Genomic DNA, 15697 nt, shown 5'->3' with positions numbered 1-15697 from the left:
CCTCAGGATGGCTAAAATAGGCTTTGGAGCAGCTCCTGGAGCAGTAGAATATGTGTTTTGGAGCAGTAATAGAGCAGGAAATGTATGCTCTGTAGCAGCTACGAAGCACAAATATAAACAGTTAGTAGCAGTGATAACAGCATTTTGCAGCAACATGAGAACATGCCTGTGGTCAAATCTTCATCAAAACTGTGACGGCATGCACTACTGTCTTTGCAATCCAACCCAGTAAAAGTGGTGCCAGCTTACGAATGGCCCTCTCACATTTTGAGGATAATTCACTGCACTGACTGTAAACAGCGCATGTCCAGCGTGCAACTTAAGCGCATGAGGAGCAGCGCATGGATACAAGCAATGGGAATATGCGAAGGAGTGAGAACACGTGATGCCATGCGCAAAAAAAAAAAAAAGAAAAAAGACTACCATAAATTACCGAACAAGCGCACCACACCCCCTCGCAAGTCAATATTACTGCCAAAATAGAGGGGGGATGAGGGGGGCTATCCCAAGCCTGCACCGAACTTCAAAATGATGACAACACAATTTTCCCGTCAGCAATAACGAGAACTGAAGAGCAGTGAACATGGATTCAAATTTCACTTTCTTAATCAGTAGGGCTTAGCGGTGTCTGCCAAGTATTCTCGCTACGGCGCCACCAACGCATTCTTAAGGTGCATCCTCTGCCTGAGAATATGCACCCAAGCACCATGTCGCTTGCCGCAGGGCACGTGCAGAAGCTCTTCACAAACACTATGGCTTCCAGCCAGAGACCGTTTGCGTAGACGCTGCCTCATACCCCTCCCACCCTGCGTTTGCCCTCAGCGCTGTCTCCAACTCTTTGCAACTGGTCGCGGCCGGTACAACTTTTGCCTCCACTTCCCTGGAGGCAGAGGAGGCGGCGGTCGCCTTGCCATATCTACTACTCAAGCCACCACCATCTTTAGCAACTCTAAATCCGCCGTACGAAACTTCGCCTGCAGTCGGATCTCTGGCCCAGCCTTCCAGTTCCTCGCCTCCCTCCCCCCACCCGAACACCCTATTCAATTATATTATGGGTGCCGCTCATACAGGTCACCCCGGCAACGGAGCAGCTCACTCTTTTGCTCGAGGATACGTCAGCCGAGCAGAGACTGCCACCGCCTGGGGACATGCTCACGAGTGCATGGTATCCTATCTAGAAATCTCTCTCCATTACCGTGATCAACGAACCGTCTACCCTCCTCCTCATAAATCTCGTGACAAAGCTACAACAGGTGATGTGGTGCCAGCTTCAGTCCCGTACATTCCCATCCCCTGCTTTCTTAGCTTTGATCCATCCAGGACTGTTCCCACCGCAGGACTAGGCTTTGGGAGTCGCTGGGAAGCACCAGCTTCCGACGACAACACGCAGCCAAGAGCCAAACTGTCATTAGGATGTAATCACTTCAGGCTCCCAACATAGCATTAAGTTTTTCACCACCTCCACCAACACAGTTTTCTCTCGGCGCAATGTTGCTATGTTAGCGGTCGTCTCATACTTTGTCCATACTGTAACGAGTACAAGGCAGCGAACACTGAACCGATCAGTTCCACCCACTGCTCTGTTTCGTTCCCTTCTTTCTCGGTTCCGCGAGGTACGCAGCACATCGTCGGACGGCACAACGAGAAGAAAGGTTTCCTTGTTATGCTGAAAGTTTCTCTTATATAGGACGCGATTGCGAATGTGTAGGAGGATAAACCCCGTGTGAAAGCACGTGGGACAGCTACATCAAGGCCTTCGAGGACAGCTACATCAAGGCCTTTGCAACTGGTCGTGGCCGGTACAACTTTTGCCTCCACTTCCCTGGAGGCGGAGGAGGCGGCGATTGCCTTGCCATATCTACTACTCAAGCCACCACCATCTTTATCAACTCTAAATCCGCCGTACGGAACTTCGCCTGCAGTCGGATCTCTGGCCCGGCCTTCCGGTTCCTCGCCTCCCTCCCCCCACCCGAACACCCTATTCAATTAATATGGGTCACCCAGGCAACGAAGCCTTTTGCTCGAGGATACGTCAGCTGAGCAGGGAATGCCACCGCCTGGGGAGATGCTCGCGAGCGCATCGTATCCTATCACAAAATCTCTCCATTACCGTGATCAACGAACCCTCTACCTCCCCCTCATAAATCTCTGACTAAGCTACCGTAAATTCCCATCCCTTGCTTTCTTAGCTTTGATCCACCCAGGACTGTTCTCGCCACAGTGCAGCCTGTGTGAGGCACCTATAGCTGATTTTGAACACATTAAGATCAAATGCTCGGAATTCCACCCTTCCGCCACTTGGCAACTCTCCGACCTCAAGCGATGGGAGGCTGCGGTGTCCAGCTCTGACCCGGCCATTCAAAAGCGGCTGATGGACTGGGCTTTGGGATTTGTTGGGAAGCACCAGCTTCCGTTCACAGCCAAGAGCCGACCCGTCATTAGGATGTAATCACTTAAGGCTCCCAGCATTGCTTAATGTTTTTCACCACCACCACCGTTTTCTCTCGGCACAATGTAGCTATGTTAGCGGTCGTCTCATACTTTGTCGATATTAGTAATAGGTGATGTCCAAGTTTTGGCGGACTTTGCGTCACGGCTAGGATTTATCACGTGAATTTTGACTTCTGTGTCGTTTTTGTGGTTCGGTGTCTGCTGGCATTGCTTGCAGGTGTGCAGTTTCGGCCTTTATTCTCTTGATATTTGCACTCAATGTGCTGGGAATATGGTGTTGTGCTCGGCTTCCAACTACGGCAACTCAACTAAAACGCGATGCAAGATGTTCCGAGTGCCGTCAAATGTTGTGAACAGCAAAAACAGTTGGTCGTTGCGATCCACTGGCTGACCATGGACAGCGAGCTGCACATGGAACACGAGGCTTTATTTCGAGTATTTTGTCAATGGCAAGTGTTGGATAGCGCTGTGAAAGTGAGAAAATTTTGTGAAGTAGATTGTTTGCTCTCATTCAAAAGCACTAAGTTCTCTCTCGAGCAACTTTGGCTATACGCTACAGCTGTTTTCGCGTACGACTCCAAAAGGTTCGCAAATTGTGTTGTTTGGCCTCCTTCAGTACAGCATGATATGATATTATAAGTACTGATCAATTTTATCCCCTACCATTTCTGCTAAATGAAAGTTTCTAGAACCACAGCGAGTGCTTGCCAATCAGCTGTCGATGGTTGGTCTCGTTGCCCGACTAGGCCAGCGTACGTTTCACCGTTAGCAGTTGTAAGACATACATTGTGGTGTAAGCAATTATTTGCTGATTTCACTCCATATAACAAAACCTATGCTTTCACCAGTGAAGCAATCAGCGTGAGCACGCAGAAATTGCGGAGAAATACAAGCAAGATTGATAAAGTTTCCCGCTTGTGCTGTGGTGTTTATTCTTGTCTTGTGTAGAAACAGAGACAGTTAAAGACTGTTGCAAGGATAAAAATTAATGGCAATTTTCTATACTCTGGGTCAGAGTCATGAAATCTTCATTTAAGGACAGCACTAACATATTGTCCAGCTATTTTTCCTCTTTCATAAAATAGAAAAGCTGACAGCTGAGATGCGTGGCATAAAACCAAATTTTGCTGTTCAGCAAAGCAGTTTTATAATGGCCTAGGTGCTGCATGCCTAGGTGCTGCATGCGAAAATTAAATGAATGCATCTACATAAGCTACTTGTGATGCATATGCAAGATACCTGCATACGTGAAGTTTATGTGTTAAATTTTCATTTGCTGTGTGGCCTTCAGATGGAAAACAGGGTGCTAGGGGTCATTGGCTATCTCAAGAAGTGCAAAATTCTGCAAGGTAGGCAGGGGCTGGTCTAGCTAGTAGCTTTTATGCCTAAGGATAAGAAGTATGAATTTCGCTGAGGCAAGATATCTGTGCTCTGTACTACGCATTTTCTTAGAGCTTGCTGTTACTTGCCCACAGGTCTATTGAAACTCATTTCTACTAGGCATTTTGTCACAATTTACTATACCTAACTCCCAGCCTTGCTTGGAGGTCATTAATCACATGCCGTAAAAAATTTGCTGCAAAAGTTCTGCTGGATTACAGTATGAGAACGGTTTCCCATTTCAAAGAACCTTTACTTTTTCATGGATGTATAACAAAGACTAGTCACTTTTACCTTTGCCTATTTTCTTGTGCCTGACTGTTTCTCTTGGTGCCAGTAGCAAAGCTGTGCTAAGCGTTGATACGTCTTTCAGTTGATGTTTTTATTATGAAGAACCACAAGACAAGTTGACTTTATGCCTGGCTTTTCGCATTTGACTCCTTTACTGAACACATTGCATATAGTGCTGAAGTTATACATTCCAGCATTTCAGTATGTATGCATTAACAGTTTATATGCGCCTACTGGAAACATCTGAATGTACAATGAAACCTCGTTATAACGAACAGTTAAAAAATCGGAAAATAGTTCGCTGTATCCATAATTCGTAATATAAAATTTTGTAGAAAATACATGCAAGAGCAGCAAAATTCAATCAGAGAAGGCACAGCGACTCGGAGGGTGCTTACTTGGGTCACATTCATTTATTTACATGCAAAGAACTTCGTTATCGCGGCCTGCTTTTTTGTGTTGATGGCATTCCGTATCAGGCCTTGTTCCACAGTTTGCAAACACCAACAAGGGCAAACCCACTGCCCTCAATAGCACTGCAGTGGCGGTGCAGTATATCTACTGTAGCAAGCGCTTCTTGTGAAGTCGGAATGTTCTCATCGTCTGCAGGGTTAACCTGAGCTTCGTCTGCGGGATGTTCAGAAACTTTCGCAGCGATTTCGGCGTACGTCAGTACAGCCGTGGTCGCTGCGATGTCATCGCCGCCTACAAAGTCTTCTACAGACATTGTTGGAGGCATGTCACCAACAAAACGCGAAAAATCGTTTCAGGCCTCGTTGAGCTCGCGGTGCTCTGTTTCTGCTTCGTGGGGATTGTTCCCATCGTCACTTGATGCACGGGCCTCTGCTGGACCAAAACCGGAGTGCCGAAAGCAGTTGGCAATAGTTCCGCCTTTCACGCTGTCCCATGCCGCTTTAATGCTCCCAGCAAGTCAATCTTCACTTAAAGTCCCTGATTTTATCTCGAGCTTATTCTTTAACGTCAGTGCTGCACTTTTTTTCACGTTCACTGCCATCACTGCACTACGCACACCCGTGCACCACACTCGACACGACGGCCGACACAGCCTCCACCGAATGCTATGACAACCACGCCGCGACGCCGCTGCTAAAACTAAAACTCAAAAGACGCAAAAAGGCAAAAGCAACATTCGATTGCGCCGATGCCGCCGCTGCTAAAGTGGCTCTGTCAGCGATTGTGATGTGAACTATTTCTTTGGCTGTCCACTCTCAATGCCGACGTGGCATCTGTGGCGCTGTCAGCGCCTGCGAGGTAGTCCTGAACGTTTGCTGCGCTGCACAACACACATGTAGTGCAACGAAGCCTGCCTCCTGCTATTAAAGTGAGGTAGTGCTTGGCGTCGCAAAGTTCGTTGTATCCGTTTTAAGCCGAACCGCGTTCGCTATGGGAAGTTAAAAATACACGTGATTGACAAAATTATTTCGGAAGAGTTCGATATATTGTCACGGTGTGAAGTCTCTGATCAGAAGTCACCGCGGGACACAGGAGTAACAGAAGTCACAGTGCGGCAGGAAACTAGCAGGCCCGCTTCGACAGAAGAACTTCAGTTTCTTCGCCTCGAGAAGACAAACGTCGGTTTCTTCGCCTCGAGGAGGCACACGCTCGCGATCAGCACAGAGGGAAGATAAAGAATGCAGCGTGTCATTGCCCCCCCGGATACAAGAAGCATCGTCCCGATGCGGGAAGTGTGGGTAGAGATAAAAAAAAAAAACCATTGCACGAAGGGCAGTTGCTCACGCACAGAAAGAGTCAACACTATCGGTCGTAATACGGTTTCAGGCGGACCACGTGGACCACGTCCGGGAGCGTGGAGCGTCGGGACTTTTTAAATCCATCAGAAACAACCTCATAGTTTAGGTCCCCGACTTGGCTTACCACTTTGTACGGGCCAAAGTAACGACACAGCAGTTTCTCGCTGAGGCCTCGTCGACGTACAGGAAACCAAACCCAGACACTGTCTCCAGCTGTGTACCGGGCATCACGGTGTCGGAGGTTGTATCGTTGGACATCACGGCGTTGCTGATTCTGAATTCGCAGCCTGGCCAGCTGACGGGCCTCTTCGGCGAGGTGCAGAAAGGTGTGAACATCTGGTTGTTGGTTGCCGTCGTCTAGATGTGGTAACATGGCATCAAGCATTGTGGTCACTTCGCGGCCATGGACCAGACGGAAAGGTGTCATGTTCGTTGTTTCCTGGACCGCTGTATTGTATGCAAAGGTAACGTACGGGAGCACTTCATCCCACGTTTTGTGCTCTACGTCGACGTACATTGAGAGCATGTCAGCGAGTGTTTTGTTCAAGCGTTCGGTCAAGCCGTTCGTTTGAGGATGGTAAGGTGTTGCCTTCCTGTGTTCAGTATGACTGTGAATTAAAATCTGCTGCAGCAATTCGGCTGTAAATGCGGCTCCTCTGTCAGTAATCAAAATCTCCGGTGCGCCATGGCGCAGGACAACGCAATTGATGAAAAAACTTTGCAACCTCTAAGGCAGTACCGTTGGGTAGAGCGGAGGTTTCCGCGTATCGTGTAAGGTAATCCGTGGCAATAATGACCCACCGGTTACCGGAGTGTGAAAGGGGAAATGGTCCCAGCATGTCCATGCCAATCTGCTGGAAAGGCCTCAATGGTGGGTCTATTGGCTTCAAGAGTCCGGTGGGCTTAGTCGACGGCACCTTACGACGCTGACAGTTGCGACACGTTTTCACATAGTGTGAAACGTCTGAGTGAAGTCGAGGCCAGTAGTACTTTTCCTTGAGCCTTGCAAGCGTGCGGATGACTCCCAAATGTCCAGAGGTTGGCTTATCATGGCAAGCTTGTAAGATTTCATCACGTAGACACATAGGTACAACAATCAGGTACGGCGTTTGGCTGGCAGAAAAGTTTTTCTTCATGAGGACACCATTGCGCACACATAACGATGACAGAGCACGCTTGAAAGCTCTCGGAGCGGTTGTACATGCACCGTTTAGATAGTCCATGATGTGACGAAGTTCGGGATCTGCAGATTGTCTTTCAGCGAGGCACTCTGTGCTGATGGCATTTAGCAGTATGGCCTCATCAGGAATTTCATCTGCGGGGGGATCTACAGGAGCCCGTGAGAGGCAGTCTGCGTCCGAATGCTGACGGCCAGATTTGTATGTGACAGTTATGTCGAATTCCTGTAATCGTAGACTCCATCTTACAAGACGGGTTGAAGGGTCCTTTAGGGTTGCAAGCCAGCATAGGGCATGATGGTCAGTCACTAACTTGAATGGTTTCCCGTAAAGGTATGGCCGGAACTTCGACGTCGCCCACACAATGGCTAGACATTCTTTCTCTGTTGCGGAATAGTTGGATTCCGCTTTAGATAGACAGCGACTGGCGTAAGCGATTACACGTTCTTGGCCGCCCTGGATTTGAACTAGAACGGCGCCCAGGCCTACGTTGCTTGCATCGGTGTGAAGCTCCGTGTCGGCGTTTTCGTCGAAGTGAGCCAATATGGGAGGTGTTTGTAGGCGGCGTTGAAGCTCTTTGAATGCTTGTTCCTGTGGTGCGTCCCAAGTGAAAGGCGTGTCTGTCTTTGTCAGACGTGTTAGGGGCTCGGCGAGTCGAGCGAAATCTTTGACGTAGCGCCGGTAGTAGGCACATAAGCCAAGAAATCGTCGAACAGCTTTCTGGTCTTTGGGCGGAGGGAAGTTGGCAATAGCTGTCGTTTTCTCTGGATCCGGCAGGACACCAGCGTGGCTTACAACGTGCCCCAAGAACTTGAGCTCCGTATAAGCAAAATGACATTTCTCGTTCTTTAACGTAAGGCCAGAGGATGTTATGGCTTGCAAAACAGTTTCAAGGCGCCGAAGGTGCTCCTCGAACGTTGGAGCGAAGACCACAACGTCGTCAAGGTAAACGAGACATGTCTGCCACTTGAGATCTGCAAGTACGGTGTCCATAAGGCGTTGGAAAGTAGCCGGAGCAGAGCAGAGACCAAAGGGCATAGCCTTGAACTCGTAGAGCCCATCCGGAGTAATAAACGCCGTTTTCTCGCGGTCCCTCTCATCTACCTCTATTTGCCAGTATCCGGATTTCAAGTCCATTGAAGAGAAATATTTCGCGGAGCAGAGACGATCCAAAGCATCGTCGATGCGTGGCAGAGGATAGACGTCTTTCTTTGTAACTTTGTTTAGCCGGCGGTAATCCACACAAAACCTCAGCGTACTATCCTTTTTCTTCACAAGAACAACAGGTGCAGCCCATGGACTCCGCGAGGGCTGGATGACATCGTCGCGAAGCATCTTTTTCACTTGGCGGGTGATAGCGGCGCGTTCAGTCGGAGACACTCGGTAAGGTGACTGTCTGAGAGGTGGCACGGTATCATCCGTAATAATGCGATGCTTGGCGAGATCGGTTCTGCCAACACGTGAAGAGTTGGAGAAGGTCGCCCGATAGCGCTGGAGGAGCTGGTTCACTTGGCGATGCTGCAGTTGAGAAAGCGCAGGGTTAATGTCGAAGTGTAAATCGGTGGTAGGCCTCTCCATTTCGGTCAATGACAGCGTGGCAAGTCCAGAGGCTTTTCGAACATGCGTGATACCGCAAATATGGGCCACTACAGTCCCAGTGCTTAAATGCTGGTGCTCACCGCCAAAATTTGTGAGTAGGACGTCTGCTTTGCCGTCTTCGAGGCGAACGACTCCTCTGGCTACAGCAAGACTGCGTTCGAAAAGTAAGATCTGTTTACTCTCCACGACACCTTCAAAGTTTCGCAGTGTATTCGCAGCCACAGACGTCATCACGCTGGAACGGGGCGGAATAGTGACGTGATAATCAAGGATGTGCAGTGCTGTCGGTCGCTCTGAAGCACTGTGTATTGCGTTCTCAGTCGATAAGGTCACTGACTTAGTCTGCAGGTCGATAACGGCGCCATTCTCTGCTAAGAAATCCATGCCAAGGATGACGTCGCGGGAACACTGGACAAGTACGACGAAGGTTGCTAAGTACGTTTCTTCTTGCACAGTTACCCTGGAAGTGCAGGTACCGGTCGGCGTTATCAAGTGGCCTCCGGCGGTACGAATTTGTGGGCCTGTCCAGGGTGTAGTCACCTTTTTCAGAGTGGCGGCGAAAGGCCCACTCATCACAGAATAATCGGCGCCGGTATCCACAAGCGCTGTCACGTCGGTTCCGTCCACTGAAATGTTCAGGTCGGCGGTTACGGCTGTGGTGTTGCCGGAACGTCGCGGGGTCCGGTCACGGCTGCGGTGTGGTACTAGCTGATTTCGTGTCGTCGGAGAACTGGAGCGCCGAGGCAGCAGATCATTGTGGGGCGCGTCGTGTCGTCGTGAAACGGAGTGGCCATCCGGTTGCAGCGGTGGAGGAGCTTGAGAATTTCGTCGATGAGCAACCTTCCCTCCAAAGGTTGCCGCGTCTAGTTTTCCCGATGGGGGCTAGGGGAGCGGACCCGTGTCAGGCCGGCATTACCACGTGTCTGCGAGGAGTATTGGCGCGGTGAAGGCGACCGCGAGTAGTCATAGGGCGTTCCGGATGATTCAGCCAAGTACGCGTCAATGGCAGGGGGTCGTTCACCACGCTGCGGCTTTCGCGCGTCGGCGCTAAATCCCGGCAGACCCATTCGTCGGTAATAGCAATCGCGGAACAGGTGACCAGCTTCGCCACAGTGGAAGCACAGCGGGCGATTATCGCGAGTGCGCCAGACGTCGCTTTTGCGTGGACGCACCTGAGAAATTTGAGTGGGAGGTGCTTGACGAGTGTATGCAGGGGCTGCTTGGTGCTGACTGGGAGGTGGACAGGCACGACGAGTGACTGCGGCGTAGGTCATGGCCTGCTGTGGTGGCATTGTCGGGAGTGGCTCGGGTGGGTTGAGTGCCTGGTTGACCTCTTCCCGAACCATCTGAGAAAGGCTGGATACTTGAGGGGGTGCTGCCGTCGAAAATAGTTTTTGCAGCTCCTCGCGTACGATGGCCCGTATGGTCTCACGGAGCACGTCAGTGCTACCAGTGTCCGCGATGGCGGCAGCAATAGGGATGGACGGCCGCTCGTAGTGCTTAGATCGCATCTCTAGAGCCCTCTCAATGGTAGTGGCCTCGGATACAAGTTCCCCGATGGTCTTGGGGGGACATCGCACTAATCCAACGAAGATCTGTTCCTTAATTCCCTTCATGAGATAGCGAAGTTTTTTTTCTTCGGACATGTTTGGATCAGCGCAACGGAATAGCCTCGTCATGTCCTCGAAGTAAACGAGGACGCTCTCGTTAGGGAGCTGAACTCTCGTCTGTAGGAGCAGCTCGGCGCGTTCTTTCCGAAAAACAGTGGTGAAAGCTTGCAGGAACTGGTCCTTGAAGGAACTCCACGTTGTGATAGTAGTCTCATGATTTTCAAACCATGTACGAGCTGAACCGTCGAGCGAAAAAAATACATGCTGCAGTTTCTGGTCGTCGCCCCAGCGATTGTACTGGGCTACTCGCTCAAATTTATCTAGCCAGTCTTCCGGGTCGTCGCCGGGAAAGGCTTGGAAGACGGGTATCTCCCGCGGCTGCTGCAACACGAAGGAGGGGGCAGTGGTGTCTACCTGCGTCATTACGGGTGGTTGTGTTGTCTCCGAAGGTGGTGCTGGAGAAGATGGTGGCGGCCTCGCAGTACGAGAAAATTGTAGAGGCGCGAATTCAGGATCAAGCCCTCGACGCCGTCGGCTACTCTGATGGGTAGGCGTAATCTCGATGGTAGGAGATCCTTGAGGGCTGGAGTCTCGGCTGGTTGGAGGTGTTCGGAGCATGGGTTGCGTTACCCAGCAGCTCCACCAGATGTCACGGTGTGAAGTCTCTGATCAGAAGTCACCGCGGGACACAGGAGTAACAGAAGTCACAGTGCGGCAGGAAACTAGCAGGCCCGCTTCGACAGAAGAACTTCAGTTTCTTCGCCTCGAGGAGACACACGCTCGCGATTAGCACAGAGGGAAGATAAAGAATGCAGCGTGTCAATATTCAATAATTTGTTCTATGCGTGTTCGTTATATCGAGGTTTGACTGTATACACAATCTAGTTTTTCTGTCCAACCAGACCCCAAGCACAAAGTACACAACAGCAGAATAGTTACAGGCTCTTCCCAGCTTTGATTAGAAGAAATAATGGTTTCGCATTCTGAGGTTTCTGGAGGTTTCAAGAGATGCCATTAAAACAAAGATTTTGTTTTAGTACTTTCATGTTGTGCCTCCTTATTTCGGATGCTTTAAACCTATGGATTAGCTTTGATAGCTCAGTTCTATCCTGTCTGTTAGGTTGTAGGCTTTCATACTTTGGTATTTCTATAATTATTCGTCTGCTTCGATGATTTAACGGCATCCTCTCTAACTCTCCTACTGCCTACTTCCACCATGCACGCAATAATTATAGCTCTTATTGCTCTGAAATTAACATTCGTTGCTTATACTGTAAAGTTGTCTTACTCTGTTAAAGCTTAATTATGATGCCTGCCACACACTCATTAACGCTGTACAACTCATCTGTGTTACCTGCTGCATGCTTACTGACAGAGCCCTACCCTAGCTCCCATTTCTCTACATCTATTGTGCTATTGAGGTATGTATGCATTCTCCATGTAGTAGTTTGTTATTGAGGCTTGCCTTGACAATACAATACATACCTCCCCTTTAGTATAGTATGGCCTCCTAGACTCACTAAGAGTTATGATATCCCATCTCATGCACTCTAGTTCCTTGAACAGCTCTGTAAAACTAGCCTCACTAGCTAAGATTGCAGCGTGAAACGTTGCCAGGGTCAGTTTCCGATAGTGGCTTGTCCAGAGCCACAAAATCATAGCCCCCTCTGCTGCATCACAGCTCTGACCGCCGCTGTGGTCAGTTGCTTCGCAGCCGCTGGGGACTGAGGGCCAGTGGTTTGTTGGAGTATTCATTGAAGGTTGCGGTAAATTGCTACACGAGGGTGGCCAAATCCTGTTCTGGTAAAGCAGTGCACATCTAAAGGTGTTCACCGGCAACAGGTCACCCCCCCAAACCTGTTTATGCAATTCTATCGACACACCAATTTTCTTTTTTTAATCCGGTGAACTTCACGGCAGCAGTATTTAAACCAGGGTCCTCTTACACGCGAGGTGGGTGTTCTAACTCTACACCAGAGCTGCCTCCTAACCCATTGGCACCATTTTCAAAAACCACCAGGGTTATCCTGACGGTACCTCTAAAATTGTGTGTGCATTGATTTACGTATCTTCAATGAGGTTTTCCACATGAGTCCACAAATCCTGGCACTGAAAAGCCCTGGAAGTACTGTGATTTTCATATTCTAGCCGACTCCTTATCAGAGCTGATCTATGTGATCTAGCGGGGCAAAATGTCGCAGGTGCAATCAGGCCAACTTTTTTTTTTCTTCTCCACCTCTGAGAAACGCTCCTAAATACATTAAACCCTGTATAATCTGTGAACATAGATAGTATGCACGATTTTCAACTTTTTAGACATGTATAATGTTGAAGCTGAGAATGTCACGGAATCCCATCTGGACGAGCAGGGGGGGGGGAGTACACTTGTATGAAAAAAAAAAAGTAAATAAATAAAAGCAGTCGTCGACCAGTGAAAAAACAGATTTCTGTTGATGTTTTGGCGCATGGGGGCCGAAACATCAACAGAAATCTGTGTTTCCACTTGTCGCTGACAGTATGTATCAGTTGAAGTCACATAAACTTGGTCCTTAATGAACTTGGTCCTTAATAGAGGGAACAAACCGGAGAGAACAAATGGCTCAGTCCATACCAACAGCACTTCCAGTCTCCTTGAGGCACAGTCCAAAGTGGTGGAAACTCAGTAAGTTTGATAGCTGGTGTTGCACTCGTCGCAGAGCAGCAACATTCTCTCATCCTGAGGCTGGTCCCAGACTGTGCAATCCAGGTGGTGCCATACGCACAGCTGAAACGAGAAAACGGTAATTGCAAATCACCTCGAAATAGTGCACTACTAAGAGTTTAACTGTCCTGCTGACACCTTCTATCGGACAGGGCCTGAAAAAAAGTAGTGGTGTGCAAACAGGAGAAGAGCGAGGCATTTTGTTTAGTGCACGAGATTTTTGCCTGCAAATAGGAGCAGTGTCATCAAGAAAGTATGCTCTTGTACTACAAATATCCGTATTATTGAGTCTGGCCCTGTTGTCTCTGTAATAGGCTTGTGGGGTTTAACGTCCCAAAGCAATTGAGGCAATGAGAGACGCTGTCTCTGTAATAAAAACAACGCTGAACTTTTGTTCCATGAAGTGGATTTCACTGTAGAAGGGCATTGCGCCCAGCTGCACAAACATCTAGTAACAGTTAGGAGAAAAAAATGTGCGTTCACCTTTGCATTGCATTGCAATGGTCGGGCACAAATGAAGTTGGAGCGAATATTCCAAGTCTTAAGTCCCTACAAAGCACAATAGTGCATCTAGATCTCTTCAGAACTGCACTGTAAACGGCGCAGAAATTTGCCACTAAACTTTGGTTTTCCAATTGACCGATAAGTCAATACAGTAAAACCTCGTTAAAATGTACCCGCTTTAGGAGTAGTTTCGTCTTAAAAGTAGCAAAGTCAAGTCCTTGACCTGGCGCCCATTGAACATAATCATTTTGCATCCGTATAAACCATACCAGCTTATTTTTATTTATTTTATTTATTAATACTTCAAAGGCCCACAAGAGGCATTACATGAGGGGTGGGCTTACATCAAGTTATTATATTTTCAATGAATGATTTGAAGCGCACATTGTCGAGATGAGTCACAGCTTCAGCAGGCAAACAGTTCAAATCTTTTGCTGTTAGAACAAAAATTGACTTGAGATGAGATGACGCAGATGCATGAGGGGGTTGGACGGCTTGTTGATGACTGATCCGGGCTGAGTGGTGATGCGCAAGGGTGGTAACGGCATTGCGCAGGGGCGAGTGATAGAATTTGTGGAAAAGACAGAGACTGGTGGTTTTATGGCGGGATTCTAGGTTTGCAAGGTTAGCTTTCTCTTTTAGTGATGAAACACTTGTGTGATATGAATAGTCTGAAAAGGCAAATCTTACCGCCCTGTTTTGGGCGGATTCGAGTGTTTTTGTAAGGTTAGATTGGTGTGGGTCCCAGATCGAGCAAGCATATTCTAGTTTGGGGCGGACTAAGGTTAAATAAGCAGACAGTTTTACGTGAGGTAGTGTTCGCCTAAGATAACCTAGAACACGGTTAGCTTCGTTAGTGATGTTATTTATATGAGATGTCCAGGTAAGATCTTGAGTAAATGAAATGCCCAGGTATTTATATGTAGTTGCATGGAATATTTGGTCCCTACATAAAGTAAAGTTTTCGGTGTGATATGATGCACGACGATGAAGTGAGACTAGAGTGGTTTTGTTTATGTTTAGCTTCATTAACCAATTAGTGCACCATGTTTCAACAAGTTTCAAATTACACCGAAGTTTATACGAGTCCATGCTGTTTGTGATTTTTCTGTAAATGATGCAGTCGTCGGCGAACAAACGAATCGTAGAAGACAGGTTATTAGGAAGATCATTAATGTTAATTAAAAATAGTAAGGGTCCTAAAACATTACCTTGCGGTACTCCAGAAGTGACTGGGGACAAGGAAGATGTGCGGTTATTGGCCCATACAAACTGTTGGAGATTAGTCAAAAACTTTTGCAGCCATTCAAACACTAGTGGGTTTAAGTTTAGTCGTGAGAGCTTATGGAGTAGTCTTCGGTGGGCAACTTTGTCAAAAGCCTTTTCAAAATCTAAAAACAGCACATCCACTGGTGTGTTAGTGTCCAAGCTAGAGCTGATGTCGTTAGTGAATAATGCTAGTTGGGTAGAGCAGGATAGGTTCTTTAAAAACCTGTGCTGACTGGGGTGGAAGAAGTTAACGGACATGGACTGCAGGAATTTCATTATGTGTGAGTGAATTACATGCTCTATTAGCATGGAGGGAACACTGGTTAAAGAAATAGGGAGGTAATTTTTAGGGGACGATGGTGAGCTTTTTTTATGCACTGGAATTTTTCCCACTTTCCAGTCATGAGGTATAGTATTGTGTTCAAGTGATTGCTGCAAAATGTGGGAAAGAATGATGGCGACAGTATTATTAGTATTGCGAAGTACTTTAGCGTTGATGTTATCAACTCCGGCTGATGATGGCAGTTTCAGAGATTCGATTAGCAATTTTATTCCGTTAGGCTCGAATTTTATGTCTGGCATAGGTGGGTAATCAAAATGTGGATAGTGAGGCATGCAATCATCGGGTTCATTAGTAAAGTTGGCAGAAAAGACATGATTGAATGATTCGCTCTCAAGATTTTGTGATATGGGTGAAACTAGGTCGTCACACAGTGATAATGAGTTGAGTGGCTTAGGACTTATCGCTTTCCAGAACTGTCTAGGGTTACTGTGAAGCATTGATGGTAAAGCGGTTGAGTAAAAAGTTTTTTTTAGCGTTAGCAGCATGATAAGTAAATTTTTTTCCGCATAATGGTACTGTTGCCATGCACAGGAACTGTTGGTGCGTTTTGCATAACGGAAGAGCCTTTTCTTTTTATTCAGCAGTCTTTTTAATGTTTG

The 15697-nt window shown here is 47.9% G+C and overlaps 1 protein-coding gene across 4 annotated transcripts in view; it reads right to left on the bottom strand.

Annotated features, from left to right (window-relative positions):
* LOC146171026 (uncharacterized) overlaps positions 1-15697 on the bottom strand; it is a 43586-nt gene that overhangs the window by 1118 nt on the left and 26771 nt on the right. For 3 of the 4 annotated variants that reach the window (XR_014703034.1, XR_014703035.1, XR_014703033.1), the window contains one exon: positions 12893-13045. The gene's annotated coding sequence lies outside the window, so the exon portion shown is untranslated. Of the gene's footprint in view, positions 1-12762; positions 13046-15697 lie in introns of those variants that run through there. The other variant, XR_014703032.1, reaches the window with a different exon arrangement.

This window comes from Amblyomma maculatum, unplaced genomic scaffold (assembly GCF_055883805.1).
Source record: "Amblyomma maculatum isolate TAMU_Amacu unplaced genomic scaffold, ASM5588380v1 scaffold_24, whole genome shotgun sequence".
NCBI classification, from domain to species: domain Eukaryota; kingdom Metazoa; phylum Arthropoda; class Arachnida; order Ixodida; family Ixodidae; genus Amblyomma; species Amblyomma maculatum.
This window is presented reverse-complemented; position numbering and strand designations above follow the sequence as displayed.